Here is a 26,224-nt window from a genome sequence, read left to right as displayed (position 1 = left end):
TGAGGTGATTCATTTTGGAAGGAGTAACAGGAATACAGAGTACTGGGCTAATGGTAAGATTCTTGGTAGTGTGGATGAGCAGAGAGATCTCGGTGTCCATGTACATAGATCCCTGAAAGTTGCCACCAGGTTGATAGGGTTGTTAAGAAGACGTACGGCGTGTTAGCTTTTATTGGTAGAGGGATTGAGTTTCGGAGCCATGAGGTCATGTTGCAGCTGTACAAAACTTTGGTGCAGCCTCATTTGGAGTATTGCGTGCAGTTCTGGTCACAGCATTATAGGAAGGATGTGGGAGCATCGGAAAGGGTGCAGAGGAGATTTACCAGGATGTTGCCTGGTATGGAGGGAAGATCTTATGGGGAAAGGCTGAGGGACTTGAGGCTATTTTCGTTAGAGAGAAGAAGGTTAAGAGGTGACTTAATTGAGGCATACAAGATGATCAGAGGATTAGATAGGGTGGACAGTGAGAGCCTTTTTCCTCGAATGGTGATGGCTAGCATGAGGGGACATAGCTTTCAATTGAGGGGAGATAGATATAGGACAGATGTCAGAGGTAGGTTCTTTACTCAGAGATTAGTAGGGGCGTGGAATGCCCTGCCTGCAACAGTAGTGGACTCGCCAACATTAAGAGCATTTAAATGGTCATTGGCTAAACATATGGATGATAATGGAACAGTGTAGATGGGCTTTAGATTGGTTTCACAGGTCGGCGCAACATCGAGGGTCGAAGGGCCTGTACTGCCCTGTAATGTTCTCTTGATCTTATATCCCCCTGTGCTGCAGCTTCCTGCAGTCCTTTTCCATTTAAATAATATTCATCTCCTTTATGCTTTCTACCAAAATGCATAACATCACATTTTACGACATTATATCCCATCTGCCAAGTTTTTCCCCACTCACTTAACCTGTCTATATCCCTTTGTAGACAGTTTGTGTCATCCTCACCACTTGCCTTCCCACCTATTTTTGTGTCAACTGCAAACTTGGCAACAATACATTCATTACCCTCCTCCAAGTTATTAATATAAATTGTAAATAATTGTGGCCTCAGCACTGATCTCTAGCTTCATTAGCTGCAGGTTGCCATCCTGAAAATGCCCCTCTTATCCCAACTCTCTGTCTTCTACTAGTTAGCCAATCACTTATCTATGCTCATATAACATGGGTTATTATCTTATCAAGTAGCCTTTTGTGCCATATCTTATTGAACATTAGTTTTTGGAAATCCAGGTACATTACATCTACGAGTTCCCCCTTTTCGATCCTAGTCATTAGCAAGTCAAAGAATTGTAATAAATCTTGTCAGGCATGATGAGGCCGATGCTTTTGTGGTAATGTCTGTTATGTTGGAAGGACAATACAAGCAGTGCTTGAGTCACACAAAACTGGTGCGAAACTGACTCATTACTTCAATAACAGGAAGGAACAGCCAGAAGCAACAAAGTCGCCACTGATGGGAAAAAATTGACTTCGGAAGATATGGTTAAACTGTACTGAGCTATTTACAAAAGGGACCTGTAAAAGACATTGAGGAAGTGCTAAGAGAGCACCAGGTGGCCTTTAGAGGACCAAATAATAAAATTAGACATCAATATGACATCAAATACAGCAGATCTTGCAAATGCTGCTGTTATTTTTCAATCTTTCTCCTGAAGATTGATTCAACTGGTTCATTCTTAGCAACTTAATTCTTGTGAATTACTTTACATACTTGTTACAAAGGTAGGGAGGTTATGCTTCAGTTGTACTGAGCATTGGTAAAACCACATCTGGAGTATTGTATACAGTACTGGTCTCCTTATTGAAGGAAAGATATAAATATGTTAGAAGCAGTTCAGAAAAGGTTTACTAGACTAATACCAGAAATGTGTAGGATGTTTTGTGAGGAACGGTTGGACAGGTTACGTTTGTATGCACAAGAGTTTAGAAGAATAAGAGGCGGCTTGATCGAAACCTTTAAGGTTCTGAGGGCCATTCTCAGGGAGGATGTGGTGAGGATGTTTCACCTTGTCAGAGAATTTAGAACGAGGAGTTCATGTTTAAAAATAAGGGGTCACTCAATGGTCATGAGCCTCTGAAACTCTCTTCCTCAAAACGCAGTGGAAGCAGAGTCTTTGAATATTTTTTAAGGCATAGCTCCATAGATTCTTGTTTAACAAGGTGGTGAAAGGTTATCGGGTATAGGCAAGATGTGGGAATGCAGAAGTTAGTGAAGAAGCTTGCAAGAATGTGTTCCCTAGGAAAGTGCTCTATTATGTCATGAATAGCTGACCTAAAGAGTGTGATGATGAGAAATTGCAGTATTCCACACTTAGAAATTAACTGCATTTAGATCGATTGAGTGCGGATCAATGATATCTCTAATGGGTTAAAGAGTCATTATTCTGCCAAGGATTAGAGAGAGATTATTTACATGGGAATAGTCCATATGAAAAGAGTAGCAAGAAGCTATTTTTGGTACACAAAGTAGATTGAGATTTGAAGAGTTAGCAAAACAATGTGATGATGTGTCTCAGAATGAGAAATGATCCAACAAATGTTAACATCATTCCAGGCAATAACACAACAAACCTTAGGAATTGATACACATTGGTTTTGTTGAAGTCAAGGGAAAATAATAAGGTAAAGTCACCATAGTCCCATAGGATGTTTTCCCCTTTGAGGGGCGGGGGGGGGGGGGGGGTGGGGGGGTGGGGGGGGAGAGCTGACTGGTGGTGAGCATCACCACACCTCAGGTGAGGGGCAAGGTTTTCATGAATAACCTCATCTGGTATGGGAATTGAACCCATGCTGCTGGCCTTGCTCTGCATCACAAACCAGACGTCTAGGCAAATGAGCTAAGAGTACACTTTTTTCATATATAGCTACAGAAAGAGGACTTATGTTAAGTCTTATGCCCAGTGCCTTAAGCACCAAAACTATTGGTGTTTTGAGAAACTGCTTTCCAATTTAAGGGTTGCCAGAGGTGTTGGGTGTCAGACGATGGGCCAAAGGATCTGTTTGAAGAGTTTGAAATATTTCTGTGGAACAATGGGGTCAAATGCACTCTAATACCAACATAGGTATTAGGGCAGCACGGTAGCTTTGTGGATAGCAGAATTGCTTCACAGCTCCAGGGTCCCAGGTTCGATTCCGGCTTGGGTCACTGTCTGAGTGGAGTCTGCACATCATCCCCGTGTGTGCGTGGGTTTCCTCCGGGTGCTCCGGTTTCCTCCCACAGCCCAAAGATGTGCAGGTTAGGTGGATTGGCCATGATAAATTGCCCTTAGTGTCCAAAATTGCCCTTAGTGTTGGGTGGGGTTACTGGGTTATGGGGATAGGGTGGAGGTGTTGACCTTGAGTAGGGTGCTCTTTCCAAGAGCCGGTGCAGACTCGATGGGCCGAATGGCCTCCTTCTGCACTGTAAATTCTATGATATCATGCAGCATTGAATGATGCTGCTCAACGAAGTGTGCAAATTATGAAGACGTCTTTGCAGATGTAGTTGCTAGGGGACAAGCTAGGCAGCAATTTCTATGCTTCTCTTCAACACTGGCTAGATAATTTTATGTTCTCTTACAGAATGACCTCACTGTCTCCATTAGGTTAAGTACCTTACAGGTTAGTGTTCAAACATGCTTCTGGGACAAGGTTTAGTTTACTTAAGCCTGATGTCAATAGCAAAGTAAGAGAAAATAAAGACACAGTGAAGATGAGTCATGATAATGTTACAATCAGATGAGGAGGATTTGAATGGCTCCCCTCATGGCCTAGTGCTAGTGGTTCGCTTTATTATACTTTAAACCAACCTCAGTAAAATAACAAAATACCCACCAACTGCCACACAAACATGCACTCAAAACTCGCCACACAAATACACATTACAGAGTGGGAAAGGGATAGCTGGGCCAAATTATAATCCATATAAGTTAAAATGAATAGACAGTTGTCAATTGGTGACTCCGCTGATCTGTCTGTTCTTACAGAGACACAACTGTGGAGTTGTGTTCTTTGGAAAGAGTTTTCACTCCCTCCAAAGTCAGCTGATGTGTGACCATAGATAATAAACCATGCAAGTCAATGCCCAGTGTCCTGGCAGCAGTCAGGATGCATTCATTTTGTGACACTCTGCGATGCCAGTTGCATTTAACGCTTAGTGGCAAACCAAAGGGTGACTACTTGGCAAGAAAGAGTATCCGCCGATGACATGGCTGATGATGCTGGATGGGACAATGGGTGCTGCCTTCCTGAGAGAGGAGGGAACTTCTGTTTTCCATTGAGTCATTGTCACTCCCCCTGTGGCAGATTGCTGAGTCACATTGCATGTCCTTTGGAGCATTCTAATCTAATCATGGTGGTAGCAGTCTGAACTTCCAGTGCAGCATTCAGACAATGGTTGCCAGCTGATTGTGCCGTCATAGAAACTGAGACATTAGCCATCAGATGCCACATCATGATTGGACCATTCTGGAAAGGATGACCCCATGATTTTCTTGAAGACCTATGTTAAGTTAGTTGAGTACTCTTCCTTGGCATTGATCACAGGCTTTCCTGCAGGTGGTATACTTGTATTGTCAATGGACTAATAATCCAGAGACGTAGGGTAATGCTCTGGGGACTTGAGTTCGAATTCCACCATGGCAGATGGTGAAATGTGAACTCAATGAAAATCTGGAATTAAAAGTCTAATGATGACCATGAAACCGTTGTCGAAAAACACATCTGGTTCATTAATATCCTTTAGGGAAGGAAATCTGTCATCCTTAATTGGTCTGGCTCTCATTGAGACCCACAAAATGTGGCTGACTCTTTAATGCTCTCTGAAATGGCCTAACAAGCCTCTGAAATCAAGGGCAATTAGGGATGAGCAATAAATGCTTGCATACCCAGTGATGCCCACACCCCAGGAATGAATAAAAGGAAGGTTTCACATTGCACTCACCATTTTGCTGTGGATACCCATCATGTTTCTCATTTGAGTCTTTGCAGCAAAGCTCATGTCCTACCTTGCCTTCCAGTGATTTAGCACTTATATTATCCTTGTCCATTCTCCCGGTTACATCTCATTATGCCTCTATGTAATACTCCAAATTACGCAGTGTTAATGTGTGAGCTGATGGCTGCCAGTGCGAAATCAAGTGATGGTGCTGTTCCTTCATTATCACTGTTTTATTGTTGTCCCCACAATGGTTGGTAAAATTGCACTTCTGAAGTACCTAAAAGGAAAAAGGCACAATAATACGATTGTGGTATGGATTAGGGAAGCAGGTTGAAAAGTCAGAGGAACATGTTTACACAATTTGCAGCTTATAAATCAGAAGTGGGTAAGTGGGATTTGAGCAGGAAAATGTGGTAGGAGGAATGTGATTGTTTCAGTCCCACTGCTGGTCACTCCCGCAATTTGGGAGGTGAGAAAATGTAGCTGCACTTATCCCTTTGCAGTACAGTCCTGCAGGTGAGAAGGAAGTGTACCAGTGAATATCACATCATCTGTTTGAGTGATGTAGCTGTCATGGTTCAATAGTTAGCAGTGTGTTGCTAGAAAATATGGGTGCAATGCTCACAGCAGAATTAAGTGTGTGAGGGTGAGGTGAAGCATATGAATCATAGAATCCCTACAAGGCAGAAGGAGGCTATTCAGCCCATCAAGTCTGCACCAGCCCTCTGAACCCTACCTAGGTCCAATCCCCTCCTAGGGGCAATTTAGCATAGCCAATCCACCTAACTTGCACATCTGAGGATTGTGGGAGGAAACCGGAGCACCCAGAGGAAACCCACGCAAACACAGGAAGGCTGTGGAAACTCCACACAGACAGTTAGCCGAAGTCGGAATCGAATTCAGGTCTTTGGCGCTGGAAGACAGCAGTGATAACCACTGTGCCATCGTGCCACCTGAAAGTCAGATGTGAATTCTGATGAATGTAGATTACTAGTGATATGGGTCCGGGTTTACAGAACCCCGAAGTGTTTCATGGAGTTCAACTGACCCACAACTTTTAATAGATTGTGGTGTGGGAAGCACACGGCGTATTCTCCAGGTGTGATACAGCAATTCTGGACAAATGGTTTTTTAAAAAAAACAATGTTTATTCTATGAACTCAATTTAACCTATAAAAAACAAACATTGAATATCTTAACAACCATTACTTCAAAGATAATCCCAAAAGACTACAACACTAAATAATCCTTCAGACTATTCCTTTAAACATCCAAAAGACTTCAACCTTCAAAAACAGACATGAGGTTACATTCAATATATTGATAGTCTTTGGATTTGCAGACATCAACAGACCAGCTCTGTTTATCATAGAATTTACAGTGCAGAAGGAGGCTATTCAGCCCATCGGGTCTGCACCGGCTCTTGGAAAGAGCACCCCACCCAAGGTCAACACCGCCACCCTATCCCCATAACCCAGTAACCCCATCCAACACTAAGGGCAATTTTGGACACTAAGGGCAATTTATCATGGCCAATCCACCTAACCCGCACATCTTTGGACTGTGGGAGGAAACCGGAGCACCCGGAGGAAACCCACGCACACACGGGGAGGATGTGCAGACTCCGCACAGACAGTGACCCAAGCCAGAATCGAACCTGGGAACCTGGAGCTGTGAAGCAATTGTGCTATCCACAAGGCTACCGTGCTGCCGTTTCTTCGTGCAGCTCTCAGCAAGCTCTGTGTTTTCTTCCTGCAGCTCTCTGCAAAACACTCAGACACTCCCAGCTTTCTCCTCAAACTGAAACCAAAAGCAGAAGTGAGCTCAGCTCAGCTCCCCCCACCCTCTGACATCACTTCAGTAATATGATCAGCTCCATTTCTTAAAGGTACATTGCTTAAACATCAATTTCTTAAAGGTACTCTCACATGACACCTCCCCCCAAGAAAAATAAATAAACTATCAACTTCAAGATGGTTTCATTTTTCACCTTTGCACCATCAATTAAGAAATTCACACAGTAAAAACACTTTACCAGTTCAAAAAAAACCAACACACGCAAACAGGTATAATAATATAGTCCATTTTTTTTTCTTCGTTCTTCTTCCTCCAACCGAATACCTTCTTGATTGACAGTCTTTTTGAACAAGAAAGTCTCTGTACGATCCATCCATTCTTCTACTCCTCGGCATTTCTCTTTAGAATCAGATACTCTAGTTTCATCTGACCACAGAGCTCCTTGCAATTCTCTAATACAGGAACATTGGTGATCACAGCTTTCAGGCAGTCAAATGCCTATTGAAAGTCCCCTGTCCATTGACATTTTTCACGTTTCTTCAGCAATTCCATCAGTGGAGCAACCACGCTACACATCTTTTGCACAAAGGTTCGATCAAATTCATTCATGCTAAGAGATCGCATTATTTTCCATCGTCTTGAAGGTATTGGAAACTCCTCAAGGAAAGTGATTCGGGCTTCTCCAAATTTACTTTCGGCGAGATTCATCCCCAAATCCGCTACCTGAAGTCGATCGAAGAACTCCATACGATGTTTTAAATGTTTATTCCATGTCTGGAAGTCGGAAATAAAAGCAGATTGTCCCACTTTCTGAATGCAATCCTTCAAACATGGGATAGGATAAGAGTCCGTTCTTGTAACTGCATTAACCTTTCTATAGTCCACACACAACCGTTGGGTACTGTCTGGTTTAGGTACCATCACTATGGGTGAGCTCCATTGGCTGCAACCCACTTCAATTATACCATTTTTAAGCATACTCTCAATCTACTTGTTAACCTGTGCCAATTTTAAAGGATTAAGTCTATATGGATGTTGTTTGATTGGAACAGCATTTCCCACGTCTACATCATGTATAGCCATTTTAGTACTTCCCAATTTATCTCCACAACTTGCCCATGTGATATCAATAACTCTTTCAGGTCAGTTCATTTTTCCTCTGGAAGATAACTCAACAATGTATCCCAATTTTTAAGAACATCCTCATGTTCCAATTTAATTTGAGGTATGTCAAATTCACAGTTGTCTGGATTTGGTTCATCACTTTGTGTTAGAACCATTAAAACCTCCTCCTTTTCCTCTCCTTCCCTTTCAAAGTACCTTTTAAGCATATTCACATGACACACTCGGTGAGTCTTCCTTCTATCTGGTGTTTTTACCACATAATTCATCTCACTTAATTTCCTTTCAATCTGATACGGTCCACAAAACCTAGCTTTTAAAGGTTCACCTACCACTGGTAACAACACTAAAACTTTATCTCCACTGGCAAAACTACGAACTTTGGATTTCTTGTCCGCTACCCGTTTCATCACATTTTGTGCAACTTTCAAATGTTGTCCAGCCAATTCACCTGCTCTATTTAATCATTCCCTAAAATTTGACACGTAATCCAATAGTGTAACTTCCAATTTCTCACCCACCAATTTTTCTTGAATCAATTTAAGTGGTCCTCTTACCTCATGACCAAAAATTAGTTCAAAAGGACTAACTTTGGTTGATTCATTAGGTGCATCCCTAATTACAAACAGTACGAATGGAATTCCTTTATCCCAATCCTCTGGATAATCATGACAATAAGCCTTCAACATTGTCTTTGATGCCTGATGCCACCTTTCTAATGCTCCCTGCGATTCTGGATGGTACACAGTTGATTTAAATTGTTTTATTCCTAAACTATCCAGAAATTCTTCAAATAACCTGGAGGTAAAATTTGATCCTTGATCCGATTGAATTTCTGTGGGTAGTCCATATCGAGTAAAGAATTTAAGTAACTCCTCCACAATCTTTTTAGCTGTAATATTATGTGCTGGAATGGCCTCTGGAAACCGAGTAGACACATCCATTATAGTCAAAAGATATTGATTCCCACATTTTGTTTTAGGAAGCGGTCCTACACAATCAATTAGGACCCTTGTAAAAGGTTCCTCAAATGCTGGAATGGGTATTAAGGGCGTTGGTTTTATCGCTGCTTCAGGTTTCCCTATCACTTGACATGTGTGACATGACTGACAAAATTTAACTATATCTTTATGTAGTCCAGGCCAATAAAAATGTTTCTGGATTTTAGCTTGAGTTTTCCTTATCCCCAAATGACCTCCCACTGGTACCTCATGTGCCACTCGCAACACCTCCTTTCTATACCCTACCGGCAATACTACTTGATGAACTTCTGCCCACTTTTCATCTGCCTGCATATGCACAGGTCTCCATTTTCTCATCAAGACATCACGTTTACGGTAATAACACTCTGGTATACTCTCAGATTCCTCTTCTGTATGTGCTTTCTGATATATCCGTTTTATTTCTACATCTTTCTGTTGTAACTCCGCCAATTTTTCTGAACTAAAAATATCCGCCTCATCCTCCACCTGTTCTTGTTCTTTTTCAACCCTCTGATCAAAAATCGTTTCTGATAATTGCACTTCCACTTCATCGTCACTCTTTGATTTCTCCTCTTGTGTCTTTGCGACCTTGTTACCACACAATCCGGAAAAATCCCAGGATATTCGTCCTTCAACACTTCAGTTGTCTGATTTTCCACAGGTTTATCAACTGCAGTAGGTATCACTCTCACCTGCGATCCAGCTATATCATTACCCAAGATAAACTGTATTCCTGGACAAGATAGTTTCTCTATTACTCCTACTACCACTTCACCACTCTTCACTGGACTTTCCAACCTTACCTTATATAATGGAACGCTACTCCTCTCACCCTGAATTCCACATATTACCACCTTTTCAGGCAACATTCTTCCCAAACTACATAATTCCTCATCTCTTACCATTAAAGATTGACTAGCTCCCGTATCTCTTAAAATTGTGACTTCTTTACCTGCTCCTCCTGATACACATGAGTAAACTTTACCCACACAAGTAAATTCTTTAAAGAGATCTGGCACCTCTTGATCAGGGTGTACAATCTTTTGCACTTCCTTCGCTTCACTTGGGCTTTCCTTTACCACTGTCTTATCCAGTTTTACCACATCAGCCTTCCCAGTGGTTTTCTTCAACCACCAACACTGTGACTTTACATGGCCTAGTTTATTACAGTGAAAACATTTGAAACTTTTCATTTCTTTTCCACCCTCCTGGATCTCTTTTTTAATCTGAGGTACACTCCCTTTATTATCTCCCATCAGATCACCTTTACCTTTACCACTTGAGTATTTCTCATGTCCCCAGTTTCTATCCCTCACCAGCCGAAACTGATGTTAGAAACCAAGATTTGATTTATGAACTAATTTATAATCGTCTGCCATTTCTGCTGCTAACCACGCAGTTTTAACCCTCTGCTCTTGCACATGAGTTCTCAGTGCATCAGAAATTGAATTTTTAAACTCCTCCAAAAGTATAATTTCTCTGAGAGTTTCACACGTTTGATCTATTTTCAAAGCCCTTATCCACCTATCAAAATTACTCTGTTTGAGCCTTTCAAACTCCATGTATGTTTGACCAAATTCTTTCCTTAAATTTCTAAACCTTTGTCTGTAAGCTTCAGGCACTAGTTCATATGCCCCTGAGATGGATTTTTTAACCTCCTCATACGTGCCAGATACCTCCTCCGGTAGTGATGCAAAGACTTCACTAGCTCTTCCCACCAGCTTTGTTTGAATCAGTAATACCCACATGTCCTGTGGCCATTTCATTTGTTTAGCTACCTCCTCAAATGAAATGAAAAATGCTTCTACTTCCCTGGAGCATCCGCAATGCTGAGGACGTCGTGGATAGCACATTTAGCGAGTTGGTCACACCGCAGGTCAAAGTTACTGGGGGAGATAGAAAATGGGTGACCAAAAGACAGAGCAAGAGTAGGAAGGCAGTGCAGGTGTCCCCTGCGGCCATCTCCCTGCAAAACAGATATACCGCTTTGGATACTGTTGAGGGAGATGGCTCACCAAGGGCAAGCAGCAGTAGCCAGGTTCATGACACTGTGGCTGGCTCTGCTGCGCAGGAGGGCAGGAAGAAGAATGGCAGGGCTAAGAGATAGGGGACTCAATCGTAAGGGGAATAGATGGGCGGTTCTGCGGATGCAATCGAGACTCCAGGATGGTATGTTGCCTCCCTGGTGCAAGGGTCAAGGATGTTTCGGAGCGGCTGCAGGACATTCTGGGGGGGGGGGGGGGTGCGGGGGGGAGGGTGAACAGTCAGCTGTCATGGTGCACATAGGCACCAATGGTATACGTAAAAAAAGGGATGAGGTCCTGCAAGCTGAATTCAGGGAGTTAGGAGTTAAACTAAAAAGTAGGACCTCAAAGGTAGTAATCTCAGGATTTCTCCCAGTGCCACGTGCTAGTCAGAGTAGGAATGTCAGGATAGATAGGATGAATGCGTGGCTCGAGAGATGGTGCAAGAGGGAGTGATTCAAATTCCTGGGGCATTGGAACCGGTTCTGGGGAGGTGGGAACAGTACAAAGAGGACGGTCTGCACCTGGGCAGGACTGGAACCGATGTTCTGGGGGGGGGGGGGGTGGTTGCTCGAGCTGTTGGGGAGGGTTGAAACTAATGTGGCAGGGGGGTGGGATCCGATGTAGGATGTCGGGGGGGGGGGGGGGGATGTAAAACGGGGCCAGAAACAAAAAGCAGTAAGGGGGAAAGTGTAAGGCAGAGAAGCCAAAATCAAAAAGGGCCACAGTACAGGGTACAGTGACTGAGGAGAGTGTGAAAAGGGAGATGGCCAATGCAGGATTGAGGGTGTCATACCTAAATGCGCGCAGTATACGGAATAAGGTAAATGAGCTTGTTGCGCACATTGAAATTGGCAGGTATGATTTTGTGGTCATCACAGAGATGTGGCTGCAAGGGGATCAGGGCTGGGATCTAAATATCCAAGGATATTTGTCCTATCGAAAGGACAGGCAGATGGGCAAAGGGGGCGGGGTTGCCCTTCGACTATGACGCTCTTTCTCACTATCCTCATCACTATCGTCCAACTGTACGTTTCCCTTTACATCTGCCAATTTTAACTGACTGTCATGTTTCATGGCCATTTTCTGAAGTTCAAACTCTCTCTATTTATCTTTTTCCCTGATCTGTATCTCCTTTTCTTTTTATTTTTGTTCTGCTAGGGCTATTCTTTTCTCATTCCTTCTCTCTCCATTTCTTTTTCCTCTCTCTCTCTTTTTTTTCCTCTCTCACTCTTTCTTTTTCAACTCTCTCTCTTTCTTTTTCTGCTCTCTCTCTTTCGTATTCAAGCTGTTTTAATTCTTTCTCATGTTCCATTTGTTTAATTTGCAACTGAATGTTTGCCATTTCCAATGAATCAAACGGTATCTCAGGCAACTCTAAATGCTTTCCCACCACCATAATTACCTCATCTTTTCGCATTTTGCCAGGCAATGTTAACTGCAATGTTTTTGCCAAATCTAACAGTCTGCTTTTAGTCTCTGTGAGTAAGGCACTGCGTGTGACCGTCTCCACCCCCAAAAACGTCTGAGCCTCTGAAAGAGCCATTGTCCACAACACACTCCCCAATTAAACTAAAACACCACACCTGAAAAGCAACCACAATATGCTCACCCCTCACTGCCTTTACGTTCAAGTCAATCCAATAGATAGACTTTTATCCCCCTCGAGCCCCCAATTGTTATGGGTCCGGGTTTACTGAACCTCGAAGTGTTTCATGGAGTTCAACTGACCCACAATTTTTAATAGATGTATAATAATAATAATAATGTGGTGTGGGTAACACAGCGTACTCTCCAGGTGTGATACAGCAATTATGGGCAAATGGTTTTTAAAACAGAACAATGTTTATTCTATTAACTCAATTTAACCTTTAAAAAACAAACATTGAATATCTTAACACCCATTACTTCAAAGATAATCCCAAAAGACTACAACACTAAATAATCCTTCAGACTGTTCCTTTAAACATCCAAAAGACTTCAACCTTCAAAAACAGACATGAGGTTACAGTCAATATATTTATAGTCTTTGGATTTGCAGACATCAACAGACCAGCTCTGTTTCTTCGTGCAGCTCTCAGCAAGCTCTGTGTTTTCTTCCTGCAGCTCTCTGCAAAACACACAGACACTCCCAGCTTTCTCCTCAACTGAAACCAAAAGCAGAAGTGAGCTCAGCTCAGCTCCCCCACCCTCTGACATCACTTCAGTAATATGATCAGGTCCATTTCTTAAAGGTACATTGCTTAAACATCCATTTAGGTACTCCCATAAAGGTACTCTCACATGACACTAGTGGTGAGATGTGGAGATGCTAGCGTTGGACTGGGGTGAGCACAGTAAGAAGTCTTACAACGCCAGGTTAAAGTCCAACAGGTTTGTTTCAAATCACTAGCATTTGGAGCACTGCTCCTTCCTCGGGTGAATGAAGAGGTAGGTTCCAGAAACATATATATAGACAAAGTCAAATATTCAAGACAATGCTTAGGCTAACTTTAAGTGGTGGTAGCTACACATGATATAGATCCCTTGCTAAAGCATCCAACCAATTAACAGTGACCTCATTGGATTGAGAGGTAGCACAAAGTTGGCCTTCTGCCTTCAATTTAATCAACATGCATGAGTTAAAGCACATTGCCATCCACTTACCCATTTTTCAGTGCTGTTAAATCTAGCCTCAGTATTTTAAAAGTAATCTCTTCATGGATCAAAAAGCCGCAAAAATAATTTTCAGCCAAGAAGAGGGGAAGGTGAAACAAAATCAAAGTCGACTATATTATGCAGTCTTGCAATGCAAGGACATCGCTGTTATCTCAAAAAATAATTGAGTTACATATTTGTACCTCTCTTTTGCATTAATCTATGGCCTCCAGCATCTCATGTTTTCAGTTTCAAAATTAACTAGCCTTCCAACACCTATTTCAATTAACTTTTAGATTTTTCTGATCATTGTCCTATTGAGATGTGGTTTGAAGTGTGCATGCATACAAGCAACTGTTCCAAGATGCCTGCGCTTTTTAGGATATTCATAGAATCATAGAATCCCTACAGTGCAGAAGGAGGCTATTTGGCCCATCGAGTCTGCACCAACCCATTGAAGGAGCACCCTATACAAATCAAAAAATCCTCCCTTGATTCTCCCAGTTTGGGAGTTTGGGAATTTGAAGCTAGGTGAGAATTGAATCGATATGACTGTTCCTCTATAAATTTCAGGAATTTAAATTAATCTAGAATTGTGCAGTGAAGGTTAACAAGGGGCTGCCCCACCCACTCACATAACTGGTTAGCAGTTAAGTGTCAGTCACCTTAAGCTACTTTGATTTAAAAGCAGGTGGGGGGGCGGGGGAGTCAACTCAGGCCAATTTAAAAAGAGAAACTTTAACTCACTCCCAGTGATTTCTCCCAGTGAGCCAGAGAAGACATAGCTAGAGTGAGGCACAGTGAAGAGTGAGTTTGGGAATTTGAAGCTCGGTGGGGAGGAGGTGCTTTTTATCTCTGGTAAGTGACTGGTAAGTAGTTTTTCTGCTCATTTGTCTATTTATTTATTTATTAATTTTTCTATCGTTTTTTGGAATTGTAGTTGTATAAGTTAACCTAAGGTTTAAGACATGGCAGGAGATCCCAGACCCGTGTCATGCTCCTTGTGTGCCATGTGGGAGCTCAGGAACACGCCCACTGTCTCTGGCACTTTCACGTGCAAGAAGTGTGTCCAGTTGCAGATCCTGTTAGACCGCTTGACGACTCTGGAGCTGCGCATGAACTCACTTTGGAGCATCCGCGATGCTGAGGACGTCGTGGATAGCACATTTAACGAGTTGGTCACACCGCAGGTCAAAGTTACTGGGGGAGATAGAAAATGGGTGACCAAAAGACAGAGCAAGAGTAGGAAGGCAGTGCGGGGTTGCATTGTTAGTAAGGAATGAAGTTGAATCGATAGCAAGGAGCGGTATCAGATCAGAAGGCATAAAATCTCTGTGGGTCGAGTTGAGGAATCGCAAAGGTAAAAAGACCCTGATGGGAGTTATGTACAAGCCCCCTAGCAGTAGTCAGGATGTGGGGCAGAAATAAATCAGGAGATAGAAAAGGCATGTAAAAAGGGCAATATTACAATAATCATGGGGGCTTCAATATGCACTGGGACTGGGAAAATCAGGTTGGTAGTACATCCCAAGAAATGGAATTTGTGGAATGTCTAAGAGATGGTTTTTTGGAGCAGCGTGTGACAGAGCCTACTAGGGAACAGGCAATTCTGGATTTGGTGGTGTGTAATGAGGCAGACTTGATTAGGGAACTTAAGGTGAAGGAACCCTGAGGGAGCAGTGAACACAATATGATGGAATTTACGCTGCAGTTTGAGAGGGAGAAGCTGCAATCAGATGTAACAGTATTACAATTAAATAAGGGTAACTACAAAGACATGAGGGGGGAGCTGGCCAGAGTTGATTGGAGAAGGAGCCTAGCAGGGAAGACAGTGGAACAGCAATGGCAGGAGTTCTTGGGGGTTATTAGGGAGGCACACAGAAATTCATCCCAAGGAGGAGGAAACATACTAAGGGGAGGACAAGACATCCATGGCTGATGAGAGATGTCAAGGACAGCGTAAAGGCTAAAGAAAAAGCACACAAAGTGGCGAAGATGAGTGGGAAACCAAAGGATTGGGAAGCCTTTAAAAGCGAGCAGAGGACAACTAAAAAAGCAATATGGGGGGAGAAGATGAAGTGCGAGTGCAAGCTAGCTAGTAATATAAAGGAAGATAGGGAGAGACTTTTTTCAATATACAAAAGTTGAGAGAGGCAGAAATAGACATTGGACCACTAGAAAATGTGGCTGGAGAAGTAATAATAGGAAACAAAGCAATGGCAGATGAACTGAATAGTTACTTTGTATCAGTCTTCATGGTGGAAGACACCAGTGGGATGCCAGAGCTCCAGGAGAACTAGGGGGCAGAGGTGAGTGCAGTGACCATTACTAAGGAGAAGGTTTGGGGAAGCTGAAAGGTCTGAAGGTGGATATGTCACCTGGAACCGGATGGACTACACCCCAGGGTCCTGAAAGAGATAGCTGAGGAAATTGTGGAGGCATTAGTGATGATCTTTCAGGAATCACTGGAGGCAGGAAGGGTCCCAGAGAACTGGAAGGTGGCAAATGTAACACCACTGTTTAAGAAGGGAGGGAGGCAGAAGACGGGAAATGATAGGCCGGTTAGCCTGACTTTGGTCATTGGTAAGATTTTTATAGGCCGGTTAGCCTGACTTCGGTCATTGGTAAGATTTTAGAGTCTGTTATTAAAGATGAGATTGTGAAGCACTTAGAAGTGCATGGTAAAATAGGACTGAGTCAGCATGGCTTTGTCAAAGTGAGGTCGTGTCTGACAAATCTGTTAGAGTTCTTTGAGGAGGTAACAAGTAAGTTAGACAAAGGAGAACCAGTGGACGTGATTTATTTAGATTTCCAGAAGGTCTTTGGCAAGATGCCGCATGGGAGACTGTTAAATATGTTTAAGAGCTCATGGTGTTCAGGGTAAGATCCTGGCACGGATAGAGGATTGGCTGACTGGCAGAAGGCAAAGAGTGGGGATAAAGGGGTCTTTTTCAGGATGGCATCCGGTGACTAGTGGTGTGCCTCAGGGGTCTGTGCTGGGACCACAGCTTTTTACAAGGTACATTACTGATATGGAAGAAGGTACTGAAGGCACTGTTGCTAAGTATGCAGATGATACAAAGATCTGTAGAGGGACAGGTAGTATTGAAGAAGCAAGGGGGCTGCAGAAGGACTTGGACAAGCTAGGAGCGTGGGCAATGAAGTGGCAAATAAAATACAATGCGGAAAAGTGTGAGGTTATGCACTTTGGAAAGAGGAATTTAGGCATAGACTATTTTCTAAATGGGGAAATGCTTCAGAAAGCAGAAGCACAAAGAGACTTGGGAGTCCTTGTTCACGATTCTCTTAAGGTTAGTGTGCAGGTTCGGTCGGCAGTTAAGAAGGCAAATGCAATGTTAGCATTCATGTCAAGAGGGCTAGAATACAAGACCAGGGATGTACTTCTGAGGTTGTATAAGGCTCTGGTCAGACGCCATTTGGAGTATTGTGAGCAGCTTTGGGCTCCATATCTAAGGAAGGATGTGCTGGCCTTGGAAAGGGTCCAGAGGAGGTTCACAAGAATGATCCCTGGAATGAAGAACTTGTCATAGGAGGAACATTTGAGGATGCTTGGTCTGTACTCGTTGGAGTTTAGAAGGATGAGAGGGGATCTTATTGAAACGTACAAGATACTGCGAGGCCTGGATAGAGTGGACGTGGCGAGGATGTTTCCACTTGTAGGAAAAACAAGAACCAGAGGACACCATCTCAGACTAAAGGTACGATCCTTTAAAACAGAGATGAGGAGGAATTTCTTCAGCCAGAGGGTGGTGAATCTGTGGAACTCTTTGCCGCAGAAGGCTGTGGAGGCCAATTCACTGAGTATCTTTCAGACAGAGATAGATAGGTTCTTGATTAATAAGGGGATCAGGAATTATGGGGAGAAGGCAGGAGAATGGAGATGAGAAAATATCAGCCATGATTGAATGGCGGAGTAGACGTGAGTGGTCTAATTCTGCTCCTATGTCTTTTGATTGAGGCAGTCAGAGGCGGCTGGGGTGGAGCTGAGCTTGGAATGACAGGTTTGCTGGTGAGCAGGCCTATACCTCGGCGGTGCTGTCTCCAACGTGATGATGGCTGCCGTTGCGAATTATGTTCTGGACGATGATCTCGGCTCCGTGATGCAGGATTTTGGTGCCCATTTTGATGAACTGTGAAATATCCTTGAAAGAGTGGTGGAAGCGGAGAACAGAATCCTGTTATTTGATCAAGCAATCTCGCTGGTGAGGGTTTGCCTACAGTCCTTGGAAATCCTGTTGGATGGTGTGCCTTTTATCTTGACTGACTCGGGGAGTAGGAGTCGGACAGGGAGTGTTCATGCACCTGGTCTTTTGCGAGGAGTGGGGGACGAATCTCTGACCGATTCCGAAAGTTGGCTGAAATGTTTTCTCAATCTCAATTTGAAAATTGGCCGTGTTAGGTTCGACGGAGCACATTGAACTTTGAGGCCTGTGGTTGGTCACATCCCCTGATCACTGGTCTTCTGTTATATTGCGCTCCTTTGGGGGGTTGGAGGCAGCTGCACATGTCAAACCATCCCCTCCTGCTTGGGCATTGGTTCCTTGCTGCATGGAAGTAGGGGCGGTGACATGGCAGAGGTGAAGGTGCTTTATTCAATGAAACTTTGGAGGGAACCTGAATGTTGCTTGATCCTTGTCATGGCTTTGGCCTTGCCAACCATCATAGTTGGTGTTATTATTCTGTAGTTCATCCATAATCTTGAACTTTATTCCCTTGTGATTATGCTGTTGATTTCACGTTATTGTCTTTTTTTTCCTGCCAAGGGTGTATGTTATATGAGCACAGAGATTGGGGGGGGGGGGAGGGGTCGTGCGTGGTAAGGTTCGGTAAGTTCTCACTTGCATTAAGAAAAGCTTTGAGTCAGAGCTATCTGTATCGGATTTTTATTTTATATTTTTTTACTTTAAGTCTTGAGAAGCCGTGCTTGTCTCCCACGAAAGAGCAGACAGGTCATATATCCTAGAGAGGATTGAGTTCCTGGTGATTCCTCTCTGTGGTTGGTGTCTCTGGAATTGCTGCAGTAGGGGGAAATGTGTGTTGGCGCACACCTGGGTATGATCAGTTGCTCCTTGCTCCATTTGTTGGAGTGAGAGTCTGTATGCTATGGACCTGCATTGTTGGAGCCCTTCTTAGTTGTTGAGGGTAGTCTATGTGTGGGAGATAGCCGACCTTCTCCAAGTTGTCTTGTCTGTTGCCTTCCTGAGTCCCCTCCTCATTGTATATGGGTCCTCCACGGGATGACAGTGTTTTTGTCTCTGTGTCCTAGTATCCTCTTTGTAATGGTGGACAGTGTTGGTCTATGTCTGACATTCTTTGGTTAATCCAATATTTCTCCCTTATGAAGGTTTATTTTCTTTATCTGGATAGATAGTGTCTTGTTGCATGTCCTGATTTGGTCTATTGGGTTATGGGTGTTTCCTTTTTTGTATCTGGGTGGGGGGGGGGGTGGAGAGGGGGGGCGGGGGGGAGAGAATTGGCCTCCTCTGAAGATGCCAAATTGATGGATGTCTTGACGATTATTCTCCTGTTGAGTGTGATATAGCTAGTGTCAGTGGGGCTTGTGTGTCAGTGGGCCTCGTGTGCTACCTTGGGTGCACTTAATAAGTGTCATGTGAGAGTACCCTTTAAGAAATGAATGTTTAACAAATGTACCGTTAGGAAATGGAGCTGCTCATGTTACTGGAGTGATGTCAGAGTATGGGTGGAGCTGAGCTCCACTTCTGCTTTTTAGTTTCAGTTTGAGAAAGCTTGGGTGTGTCTGTGAGCTGCACTGCTGTTGATCTCTCTGCCATGAAGGACTATCTCTTAATCATTTGGTGAATTCAGAAGAAGTATAAATGTTTTCAGTCTTGAATGTAAACCCTAATGTGCTCCTGTTTGAAGGTTTGTGAAGCCTTTTGGATGTTAAAAGGACGGCATACAGATTCATAGAATTTACAGTGCAGAAGGAGGCCATACGGCCCATCGAGTCTGCACCGGTTCTTGGAAAGAGCACCCTATCCAAGGTCGCCACCTCCACCCTATCCCCCTAACCCAATAACCCCACCCAACACTAAGGGCAATTTTGGACACGAAGGGCAATTTATTATGGCCAATCCACCTAATCTGCACATCTTTGAACTGTGGGAGGAAACTGGAGCATCCGGAGGAAACCCACGCATACATGGGGAGGATGTGTAGACTCTGCACAGACAGTGACCCAAGCTGGAATCGAACCTGGGACCCTGGAGCTCTGAAGCAATTGTGCTACCCACAATGCTACCGTGCTGATTACTTCGTGTTGTATTCTTTGGGGGGTGTATTTTATTTACTGGTTGCTAAGATATTCACTGTTTGTTTTAATAAGGTTAACTTGAGTTCATAGAATAAACATTGTTTTGTTTTAAAAATCACTGGTCCATTTTCTGCTATACCATACCTGTAGAGTGAGCCGTGTGCTCCCCATACCACAATCTATTAAAAGTTGTGGGTCAGATAAACTCCATGATACACTTTGGGATTCTCTAAACCCTGGCCCATAACACACGGGCAGTTGAGTCTTGACATGTGCTGGATGTTCTCGGGGTACTGACTCCTGTCTGCAAGAATGTGCTGGACTAGGCCAGGTCTGATAAGGTGGTTGGTATCCTGTTGCTCCTTTATGCTTGGGACGTTCCTTCTCGAAGACACTTAGTAGGAATGTCCTGAGAGTCTGAGTCTTGATATGTCCTGAGCATCCGTGGTTTAATAACTCCTAAGTGCACAAGGGTGCGGGGCTGGGCCACGTCCTGTGGTGTAGTTGCTATCCTGTTTTACCTTTCTCACTTACGTTTGGGATGTTCCTTCATAGCCAGGATGTTATGTGAGGTTTGGACAAGCAGCTTTTTCTCTTCTTTGTCTTATGCTGTGGGGCATGTGCCAGAGAATCATGGGCTAATGGCTGTGTCATGGTCCTTTAAATCCTGAGATCCTCCACTCCTGGTAGTTTTCCTTGTGTTTCCTGATTCAGTTAGTTCGTTGAGAGGTGTTGAGCACCGATTATAATCCAAATCTATTGTGTGAAAATTTGCTGGCCTTTCTCTGTATTAATGCATGGAATGATGATCGTTCTGAACTGTGCCTGAGTTTGGCATTTTGTTGCATGTTGTGGTATACGAAAAATATCCTTTTAGAACTGGCATTCGTATGAATTTTTGGGGGCGATTCTCCGAGCCCCGCGCCGGGCCGGAGAATCGGAGCAACCGCGCCACGACACCCTGATGCTGGCGCGCGATTCTCCGAGGTGCGGAGAAACGGTGCCATTTGCGCCGGCGCGTTTGCCGTGGCATCAGCCGCGGGCTGCTGGAATTGGCAGGGCCGCCGTTACTCCGCCGTTACTCCAATGGTGTCTGGCCCGGGATCGGGGCCCACCGAATGGCGGGCCGGCCTTCTCCCCCCTCCGGGCCTACTTTCTGATGCGGCTGGCCCCTGAACACCGACCCCATGTTGGGTCGGGGCCGGCGCGCGTTAGAAGATCCCCGCGCATGCGCAGCCCAACTGCGCATTCGCAGGATTGAGCTGGCCCAACTGCGCATGCGCATGTTGGCGCGGCACCCATTTGGCACCGCGTACGGAGGCTGGAGTGGCGTGAACCGCTCCAGCACCATGCTGGCCCCTGTGGAGGCCAGAATAGGTCGTGCCCAGGCCCTGTTCGCGCCATCATGAAACACGACAGCGTTCACGATGGCACGAACACGTGGCCGCCATATTGGAGAATCGCCCCCTTTATTTCTGTATTTTTAAAATTTCCGTTGTGTGGTGGTAAAGAATCCATGATTGGCTCCTGCAATGGTACTGGCAGGTATAATATCTGAGAGGAGGACATCACAGTGTGTTATTGATACCTCTAATGTTGCTGGAGTTGAGGGATATAAATTCTGCTGTGTGCCTGAACATGGTGCGAAGATCTTATTCAGAATTCCCCTGGTCATTGGGAGCAATCGCCACGTGGGAAGGTGTGCACTGTTTTACCATGTCTTCTTGGCCTAATCCTCCTCCCTCTTGTTCTCTGATAATGTGTAGAGAGGTTATGTGATTGTATTGGGCCAACTGTATTGCTGTTCTTCTGTCCTCTTCTGTATCTGTGTATGATGAGACATTTTTGCTATGCTGGACCATTCCTGGGATTTTGTTGCACTATTTAATAAAATGGACAAACTTTAATAAAAATACTTTTTTTAAAAAAATACTGGGGTTGCACTTCAATTCCATGCTCCTTGTTAATGGGCACTCGTTTCGGAGAGGAGTGGGGAAGGAGGACAATCTCCTCCTGAACCTATTCCTGGGCAAGGCCAAATTCGCCGTCAAAAGACCCAGGCAGCGTGCGATCGAGGGGGCTGTCTGGCTTGACTGTCTGCCCCTCTGCCACAGATTTAGTCCCAGCCGGAACCATTGGTGCCTTTTGTCACCATTTAGGACTTCCATACCTAATGGTCTCCATGGGGACTGAGGTGTTTTATCGATCTTTCTTGTCACATTTTGGTTAAATGTTTTAAGTTTCCTTTGTTGTTTTGTTTTGTTTGATACAGTATCCCTTTAACATTTAAGGAGCTGCTCTCTTAATTTGTCCTTCAGTTTGTACAATTTAGTTTAAATGGTTGACAGTTTAACTCAAAGAGTACACAGTGCACAAGCATCAGTGACCGGCAAATTAAACAGCTGATCCTTAGACTGTATAAAAGTCTTGGGTTTAGTTCAAGTGGCTGGATTTGATGGGTTTATTATCACGTGTACAGAGGTACAGTGAAAAGTATTTTTCTGCGAGAAGTTGGTCCATGATGCAGAGCGAGGCCAGCAGCGTAAGTTCATTTCCCGTACCAGCTGAGGTTATTCAAAGGCCCTGCCTTCTCAACCTTGCCCCTCGCCTGAGGTGTGATTATCCTCAGGTTAATTCACCACCAGTCAGCTCTTCCCCTCAAAGGGGAAAGCAGCCTATGGTCATCTGGATGATGGCGACTTTACTCTTGTAAAAGTCCTAATAAGCTGCTCAGCATCTTCTCTCCTTCAATCCATCTATGTAAAAGGGGTAAGTGAACTTAGCATCTTTTGATTGAAAACTGCTAGATAAAGCATTGCTTCACCACACTTCTGTATTCAGCCCACTTTTTGTTCATTTAAAGCAAGTCAGTACCATTTCGCACTGTCAAAAGTACACAGATCACTTTCGGTACTGATGCTCTCTGCAGTTCTTCGATTTTCTGGATTGGTCAGACATTCTTTCATGTGCTTTATAGGTACATGGGGATGATGGCTTTTCTGGTATCACTTAAATTTTTAATGCTGCATATTCCTGAAATGTCACATTATATTAACTTGTCCATTTCAATCAAGTGTATTATATAATGTAATCAAAATTGAAATTTTTTAATAGTACAGAAATGAATTAAAGAGCATCAGATACTTACCCACTGCATCAATGTGGAAGATAATGTAGGAATAATTAATCTGTGTCAAGGACCCATGTTGCATTAAAATTGAAACCCAAATCTTAGAGTCAGGGCCTCTTTAATATAAGAACAATATCTGGAGAATCGTCAGATTTCAATGTAGGACATACACTGAATCTTACCTCTGTGTGTATTGAGTTTGTGTGGAAAATAAAGGTAGTTTTAAGGGATTTAGATTTGTATTAGTAAACATTAAAAGTAAGGTATAGGGTGCGGTTAAACGGCCACGCTGCACCCAAAAAGCAGCTCGCCACGATGCAGCATGGCCAACAGAAGCCGGGAGATCCCGCTACCAGGATCTACCTGGCTCTCAATGCCTCGCGAGATCTAACGATATCTCGTGAGATGTTGCTATGTAAACCCCGCCCATTCTGCAGATTCCCGGGGTGCCCGAGGTGTTGGGATCTATCCCCTTTGCCTCAGAGACCTTGGGCGAGATCTGTTCAGTACTGGTCTTCACAAATAGGGACCAGACGGAACAGCACTCGTGGGGGCCTCCCAAGTGATTGGAGAGGTCCCCAGGTATTCCCTTTTGGCAGGGTGGTACCCTGGCTTTGTCGTAGCCACTCGCAAACCCTGGCACTGCCAGCCTGGCATGGTGCCAGGTTGACACAGTCAAGGTCCTAAGCTGGCATTTTATGTATGGCAGTAATCTGGCTTGGGATGCCCTGCATGGGTGATCGGGGGTGCTGGGGCTGCCAGGGACCCTTCCATAGTGTGTTAGGGCTTGGGGAGGTGGTCAGGGGTCACTTTGGGAGCTCCTGAGATTGGGACGCCATTTAAAAATGGCGTCCTGATCTCGCGTTACATTGAGAAGTTCCAGCAAGCGGAGCTCCTCAGTCCCATTTGTGTGGCCTCGGCAGTGCGTTCCGCACTGAGACCCCTATCTAACCTGGGTGCCGTTTTATAGTGTGGTGTTTCTTGGTGCTGCGAGCGCTGGGAAACGCACAGCTAAACGCGCTCAATATGGGACTTTGTTCCTATTTAGGTAAATCCCGCCCATATTTACAAGTGGGTTTAATTTAATGTTTCTGTGCCTGGAAGAGTAAAACTTATAGTTGGATTCATGCTGGACAAAGGTGTTTGTATGAGTGGGGGTTGGTTACGTTCTAACTGTGTTTCTATTGTGCTTAGAGGGGTCTACGATGTGAAGAATAAATAACCAGTGGTGGTTGCTCAGCAACTAAAGCCCTGTAAGGTAGAGAAACATTTTAGTTGAGTTTGTGGGCAGTTGGGGACAGGACACTGAGGAGTGAGCCTCTCTCAACTCTGCCAGGCAAATGTAAGAACATAAGAACTCTGAGCAGGAATAGGCCATCTGGCCCATCGAGCCTGCTCCGCCATTCAATAAGATCATGGCTGATCTTTATGTGGACTCAGCTCCACTTACCCGCCCGCTCAGTATGACCCTTAATTCCTTTACTGTTCAAAAATCTAACTATCTTTGCCTTAAAATCATTCAATGAGGTATCCTCAACTGCTTTTCTGGGCAGGGAATTCCACAGATTCACAACCCTTTGGGTGAAGAAGTTCCTCCTCAACTCAGTCCTAAATCTGCTCCCCCTTATTTTGAGGCTATGTCCCCAAGTTCTAGTTTCTCCCGCCAGTGGGAACAACCTCCCTGCTTCTATATCTATTCCCTTCATAATTTCATATTTTTCTATAAAATTCCCCCTCATTCTTCGAAATTCCAATGAGTATAGTCCCAGTCTACTCAGTCCCCCCTCCTAAGCCAATCCTCTCAACACTGGAATCACCATGTCTGTGTGGGTCTCACCCCCACAACAAAGATGTGCAGCGTAGATGGATTGGCCATGCTAAATTGCCCCTTAATTGTAAAATAAAATATTGGGTACTAATAAAAATCTTAATTTGTGTGTATTTGTTAAGCTAAGGGGGAAGTAAAGGAGTATTATATAATAATTCAAACTTTCATGTTTAATAAATGCTTGGGCAGCACGTTGGAGCAGTGAGTAGCACTGCTGCCTCATGGCGACGAGGTCCCAGGCTCAATCCCGGCTCTGGGACACTGTCCGTGTGGAGGTGGTACATTCTCCCCATGTTTGCATGGGTTGCGCCCCCACAACCCAAAGATGTGCAGGGTGGATGGATTGACCGTGCTAAATTGCCCCTGAATTGGAAAAAATGAATTGGGTACTCTAAATTTATTTTTTTAAATGTTTAGTAAATGCTTTTTCCTTGCTGTTAATACTAATAAATACTAATTCGCAGTCCTGTGGCTCTGTTCTCAACGTTTTATATAAGAATGTTACAGGGCGGGATTCTCCGATCACCAGCCTCGCTTTCCAGAATGGTGCTCCCCCGCAGCAGTGGGATTCTCCGTTCCAACAGCCGGCTAATTGGGTTTCCCATTGTGGCCACCCCCACGCCTGCGGGGTTGCGCTGCCGGCGAAGCAGAGAATCCTGCCAACGGAGAATCTGTCTTTTGAGCCAGGGTATCATTCTGGGGTCTTCCCATCCCGTTACAACATCAAACGGGGTAATAACAGGTTTGATATTATGCTGGATTTGATTCATTTAGATTGCCCAGTAGAAATTATATGAATTCCAATTATATGAATTCAAAAATGTTCTGCCAACAAACTCAATACAATTCAATATTGGTTAGAAACAACTACTGAAGATCAAGAAATGGTTGGTGACGCAAAAATATTCAATCAATTACTATTTTATCAAGTCATTATTATAAAAACGCACTGCTGGCAGGGAACCCCACCAGTCGATCTTGCATTTTGGGAAATTGCAGGTATATTGTTCATGATTTCCCAACGTGTGCAGATCCTGCTGGTAATACATACTTAGAAAATCAGCCCCTATATTCCCAACTTTGAGCATGCAAAGATAATATTGGCAGCAGAGTGAAGCTCCTGTTGGTAATACATACTTATAAAATCAGTCCCGATATTCCAAACTCGGAGCATGCAAAGATAATATTGGCAGCAGAGTGATCACAACAGTTACAAGAACTGCTTTCAGACTGTCAGCAGCATAACATTAGCTGGAGTAGCACTGAATATGATGCCGAGTTCTAAGCATTCCAGTGTGATAGCCTTGCCTTGGAAATGAGATCAAAGTTAACCTTTCCTGCAGGAAGCTCCTTCTTTCACTATGTCCACTTGCCCTTTCTGCAAGCTGCAGTGAGGCTTGTGTGACTGACACATAAAGCATCGTGTATGATTATTTTCAACATTATAGAGTTCATTAGTCATAATACTGTGTAGACCTTTCCCTCAATTG

Source organism: Scyliorhinus torazame, chromosome 5 (assembly GCF_047496885.1).
Source record: "Scyliorhinus torazame isolate Kashiwa2021f chromosome 5, sScyTor2.1, whole genome shotgun sequence".
Classification (NCBI taxonomy): Eukaryota; Metazoa; Chordata; class Chondrichthyes; order Carcharhiniformes; family Scyliorhinidae; genus Scyliorhinus; species Scyliorhinus torazame.
The sequence above is the reverse complement of the archived record's forward strand: the minus strand, read 5'-3'. Positions refer to the sequence as shown.